Source organism: Petromyzon marinus, unplaced genomic scaffold, assembly GCF_048934315.1.
Source record: "Petromyzon marinus isolate PM22_M1 ecotype Great Lakes invasive population unplaced genomic scaffold, UKy_Petmar_22M1.pri1.0 PM_G_Scaffold_76, whole genome shotgun sequence".
NCBI lineage: Eukaryota > Metazoa > Chordata > Hyperoartia > Petromyzontiformes > Petromyzontidae > Petromyzon > Petromyzon marinus.
The window spans coordinates 77454-83453 of NW_027423031.1; the positions used below are offsets into that span (position 1 = coordinate 77454).

General features: G+C 53.6%; 1 pseudogene; it reads left to right on the forward strand.

Moving 5' to 3' along the window:
- LOC142920780 (putative RNA-binding protein 46 pseudogene) overlaps positions 1-4552 on the forward strand; it is a 28143-nt pseudogene extending 23591 nt beyond the window's left edge.
- Positions 4553-6000: the final 1448 nt, after the last annotated feature.

Genomic DNA, 6000 nt, shown 5'->3' on the forward strand with positions numbered 1-6000 from the left:
GGTGTACAGGGGGTGAGAGGTAATGATTATTATACAAGGCGGTCCAAAAGTCAGGACACAGTTTTTTGGGTTTCTCTTTAAGTTCATTGTGATTTTTCGAGTTTATAAAGTTTAACACGTAGGCTTTCGCGACCAATATTATTCATAATAAAGGTTTTTGGGTTAGATTGCGTTATTTATAAATGTGTCGTAACCCTCCACCACCCGACACGGCCAATCAGCAAAAAAAGTGTCACGTTGACAAAAGACAAATAGTTCACTACTTTAGCCCACCGGTGTGTTAAAGAGTGAATCCACAACATTTACAGTTTGAGTAGTGTGACGTTTCGCTGGTAATTACATCCAGCATCATCGGGCAATTCGCCAGAATGGTAAAGCCCTCTCCACTTGCTCCCGGTCTTAAATAGAGCAGCAGCAGGGTGACGTCATCATTTAACTCATATCAGGTGCAGTGATTTGAGGCGGAGGGGGGGGGTATTGTAATTATATAATCGAATAGTAATCAGTCAATGGTTATGATTAGTAATGAGTTGTAGATTAGTAATTAGTTGTAATGTGTTAGTGATTATATGCTATGTTAGTAATCCGTTAATTAGTATGTGTTTCCCCTATAAGGAATTGTAATATGTATTATTTAATAATACGCTTCCAGGCCGCACTAAGCCTGTAGCTGTTAGAGCGATTAAAGTTATTTTTATTCCTCTCAATTTCAATGGATTCTCTAATTAGTCTTTGCCAGTAAGAATTAGTTTTACACAACACTTCAACGTTATCAAAATGAATTGAGTGTCCTTGTTGACAAGCATGTTCTGCCACTGCCGACAGTTGTGTTTGAGATAATTTAATATTTCTCTGATGTTCTTTTAGTCTTACGCTGATGTTACGTCCCGTCTGTCCAATATAGCATCTGCTACATAAACAATCCGATATACACCTTCTGTTGATAATTTAGGTAATGCGTCTTTAGTGCAAGATACTAGTTTTTGAATTTTGTGTACTGTACCAAATCTTACTGTAATGTTTTGCTTTTGCAAAACACGGGCTAATTTGTCAGTTACTCCTGAGATATATGGAATTTTTATTGTTTTAACAATCTGATCGCTTTCAGCAGTATTGCTTTGCGATCGTGATTTGGCATTCAGTGCTCTGTTGATTTGAGCATTATTGTAGCCATTCTGTCGTAGTGCGTCTTTAACATGTTTGATCTCTCTCACTAGACTCTCACCATCTGACACTGTTTTAGCCCGATGTATGAGCGTCTTGATAAGAGAGGATTTCTGAGCTGGATGATGATGTGAATCTGCATTCAGATAGGCATCAATGTGTGTTTGCTTTCTGTCAACGCTTTGTGTTATTTTACCGTTTAGGCCATGTCCAAGCAAGATATCTAGGAATGGGAGTGTGTTATTCACCTCCATTGCCATGGTGAACTGGATGGCCGGGTTTTGTGCATTGAGATGACTTAGAAAATCATTAAGCGTATCTTTACCATGTGGCCAGACAACCAAAGTGTCATCCACATATCTAAACCAAAAAGATGGTTTTAATGTGAATTATTTGTCTTTTGTCAACGTGACACTTTTTTTTGCTGATTGGCCGTGTCGGGTGGTGGAGGGTTACGACACATTTATAAATAACGCGATCTAACCCAAAAACCTTTATTATGAGTTTATATAGGTAGCTCTGCTTAAACGCGTCTCTCTCTCTCTCTCCATCCATCTCTGTCTCCACTCTCTCCCTCTCTTCCTATCCCCTGTAGGTTCGGGCCCGAGCGAGTTCCTGCCGGGGATTTGGCTCTTCAGGGGTTGATTCCCCCCGTGGCTTTGTCAGCACGAGGCGACCGCGCAGAGCGTCAAGGGCTCCACCGGGCCCCAAGCCGCTGCCCCAGCACCACCGTAGTAGCCAAACCACCGGTGCTCGGCATGGCCTATATGAAGGTCTTGCTGGACCTCATGTTGCGCACGGGGTACAACATCGTCCGGGAGAACGGACAGAGGAGGTTCGGACCGCCGCCCGACTGGCGGGGGCCCCCTCCCGCCCGTGGCTGCGAGGTGTTTCTGGGGAGGATCCCGCGCGACCTCTACGAGGATGAGCTGGTGCCCGTGCTGGAGACGGTGGGGAAGCTCTACCAGCTCCACCTCATGATGGATTATAGCGGAGAGAACCGCGGCTACGCGTTCGCTACCTACGCGACGCTCGCCCAAGCCACGGATGCCGTCAAGAAACTCGACAAGGTAGAGATCCGTCCCGGACGCCGCATTGCAGTCTGCATCAGCGTGGACAATTGCCGCCTCTTCATTGGGGGGCTGCCAAAAGACAAGAAGCGAGCGGAGGTGATGATGGCGATGAGCGGTGCCACGGAGGGCGTGGTGGACGTCAAGATGAGCGTCTGTTGCTGGGACAAAACCCTCAACCGAGGCTACGCGTTCGTCGAGTACGGGAGCCATCGCGCGGCCGCCATGGCCCGGAAGAAGCTCCTTCGAATCGCCTTCCGGCCGTGGGGCCAGACCGTCAAGGTGGACTGGGCCATCCCGGAACGGGTGGCCGCGGCCGCGGCGGCAGCGGCGACAATGGAAGACGAGGAGGAGACGGAGGCGGTGGTGCCAGACCTGCTGCAGCCGGAGTGCACGGCCACCGGCAAGGCCGCGCACAGCCTGTTTGGGTGCTGGGGGGCACGCACGTGGCTGTGGTGGGTACCTCTCCACCTGCGGCCCATGCCCGTGGCTCTCGAGGCGCTGCCAGAGGCGGCCGTGCTGTCGTGGCAGGCGCGGCTGTGGATGCTGTACCGGACCGCCGGCGTCAGCTACCCGACCTTCGAGCTGCACGCTCACTCGGAGCCCGGGATGCCCGCGGGCCTCCTCTATAAGGTGTCGATTCCCGGGGTGGGAGAAGGCGCCGGCATCTTCCCCGCATTTCTGAGCTCCAGCGAGGAGGGAGCACGGGAGGTGGCGTGTCAGCTCGCCTACAACATCCTCAGCGATGCGAATCCTCTGAGAATGCGCCCAGCCCCCGCCGCGACACCGCCTCCCAGCCGCCTCTCTCAGGACCTCTCGGCATAACCCGGCTCCTTCCCCATGACCCAGCAGGTGGTCGCCACGTGCTGTACCTGCACCAAAAGCGACATGTACCCGTAGCGACATGCGTCCATTGCAGCGGCGTTCGTCAGACCGCTGACGATGTTCTACCCACGAGCCCTCACTTAGCGTTCGCTCTGAACCTCACGTCCGTTGCGGCGTTCAAACTGCAAATTACCCGGCCGCTCACTCTCCACGTTCCCGCACGCTCTCCACTCAGCCATCCACCCCCTTTCCTTTTTCCCTCGTGGGGGGGGGGGGGGGGGGACCACCCCTGACTTCATTTGACTCGTCGCCCCGTACGCGTCCTCATTCGCTCCTTCTCACCGGACCACGCGCCGCTACCTCGCTCGCTGCGCACGTCTCACCAAATGACTCCACGTTACGTCTCGTCACTGTGCCGGCTCTTCTTGGCCACGATTCCGGCTGGCGGCGTGACGGCGATGGAGAGAGATGCCGGCGAACGGCGACACGCCAGGACCCGGGACCCCACGCACGAGGCCCGAGCTCCGGGTCCGCTCCCCCTTATATCCCCCCAGGCGTGGCTAGGCCCCGCCTCCTGCCACGCCCTCTCGTGGAACCTTCCAGCAGGTTACACGAGAGGGCGTGGCCAGAGGCGTGGCTAGGCCCCGCCTCCGGCCACGCCCTCTCGTGGAACCTTCGAGCAGGATACTGGAGTAACTCGGCTAGCCCCACCTGTTGCCTTTGCCCCAGATACGCCTCCTTCCCTGATTGGTTGTTACCTCTGTGGCCGTACCCGTGAAGCCCTTGCCAGGCCAGCGGGTGTCACCCTGTCATGTCAGCAGGTGTCACCCTGTCATGTCAGCAGGTGTCACCCTGTGATGTCAGCAGGTGTCACCTTGTCATGTCAGCAGGTGTCACCCTGTCATGTCAGCAGGTGTCACCCTGTCATGTCAGCAGGTGTCACCTTGTGATGTCAGCAGGTGTCACCTTGTCATGTCAGCAGGTGTCACCCTGTGATGTCAGCAGGTGTCACCCTGTCATTGCACTTTAATGTAAACCGACAACAGAATCCTTGAAGAAAAAAAACTCATTCAGGTGTTTGACATGTCAACGCCATTTCGTTTTTGAAAATGCACGGGAGAAAAATATATTTTGTTCACGTCGCATTCTGATGTCAGAACATTTGATTGTTGATCAAATTGAAAAAACCCTTGAACAACTTTGCTGCACACGGAGATGTCCGTGCACCGCCTCGTTTCCACGGCCTCTATCCCGGTGCCATTTCTATTTCAGTTCTGTTCCTTCGCCTGAAGAAGGCTACTTGTGTTGTGGCCGAAACGTCGTGATTTTTGTCGTTTTATTTTTTACCTACGTGGTGACTTTACCAAATAGAACCAAAGAGTACACATACAGCTGTTAAGAGTTTGATGTTTTATTGATTTTCAGTTTAGGTGTTTTTTTCCACTAATGTTTCTGTTGTTAATGTTTCAGTGGAAATAAAGTACTGAAAAGTCTCTCTCCACTCTTTCTCTCTCTCTCCACTCCCTCTCTCCACTCTCTCTCTCTCTCCACTCTCTCTCCACTCTCTCTCTCTCCACTCTCTCTTTTTTTACGATCAGAAGAAACAAGAAGATGCTCGGTGTAGTCGGCACTTTGCTCCGTTCATCATTTCGGTTTTTTTTAATGCTTTGCTTTATGTAACCCCCCTCCCCCCCCCCTTTTAAATGAAAGACCCAAATTTTTTTTTCTTTTTTCTTTCCCCTTCCCTCTCTCTCTACCCCTCTCTCTGCCCCCCCTCTCTCTCTACCCCCCTCTCTGCCTCTCCTCTCTCTCTACCCCCTCTCTGCCCTCCCTCTCTCTCTGCCCGCTCTCTTCCTACTCCATTTGGCTCTCTCTCGCTCTCTCTTTTTTCTTTATAACTACGACAGGTGCTGCATCTGCACTCAGCCCTTCCCACAGTCAAACGGCCTCCGACGGGTAACTTAAATCTGCATGCAGAGCTCTCCGTCATCTGCCACCGAGCACACGGCCTCCTCCAGCGCCCACTGCTCCTTGAAGGCCGGCATGGCGTGGGTCAGCCGCACGTGGCGGAACTCCAGCCACACCCTGGCTCCGACCAGAGCGCGGAAGATGCCCAGGCTACTGGCTGGACGTTGCCCCTCCAGGGCCACCTTCCTTGCCCTGTATATGGCGAGCTTGGCGTAGCCGAAGAGCACGTTGACCAGCCCCTGAAGATGTTGTGTTCCGTCGCCCTTCGGGTATCCAAAGATGAGGACCGTCGGGGAGAAGTGGAGGCTGAACCTTAGGAGGATGTTTCTCAGGACCTTGAACAACGAGTCCAGGCTCTTGCACTCCACGTATTGATGCGCCACCGTCTCCACTTTACCGCAGAACCGGCACTCTGGGGACGTGTCGGTGAAGCGCGCCAGGGACAGGGGGACGTTGGTGGTGACGGTGCCGTGGGCGATGCTCCAGCTGAGGTCGCCGATGCGGTTGTACGTCGGTCTGCAGTAGAGTTGCCTCCAGCGAGGCCTCTCCGGAGAGACGCAGGGCAGGGCTTTCCTCCAGGCATGGTCCTTGTGGCTCTTCAGGGTGTCCTGTTGGTGGAACCGGACCATGTACGAGTAGAGCACCTTCCTCTTTACATTTGCGAAGGTCTTCTAGCCGGCACAGGTTGTGATCTGTCTTCGTTTGTCGGCATTGGCGATGCAGTGGCACGACTGAGAGCTCCGGTGGAGGGGGATCGAGGGCCTCGTCATCCCCAACGCCGATGGGGGTCGTTCTCCCCGCTGCAGCTGAGAAGGCCCCCTTGGCTTCGGTCAGGATCCGGGCAGCCACCCGGAGCGACTGCAGCCCTGTCTGCTGGTCCGAGCCACCGGCCCCGTGTTTCAGGCTCCACCAGATCTCCCATCCTGGTGAGCCGCGCATTGGCGAGGCGCCTCTCCATGCCAGGGGTGGTGGT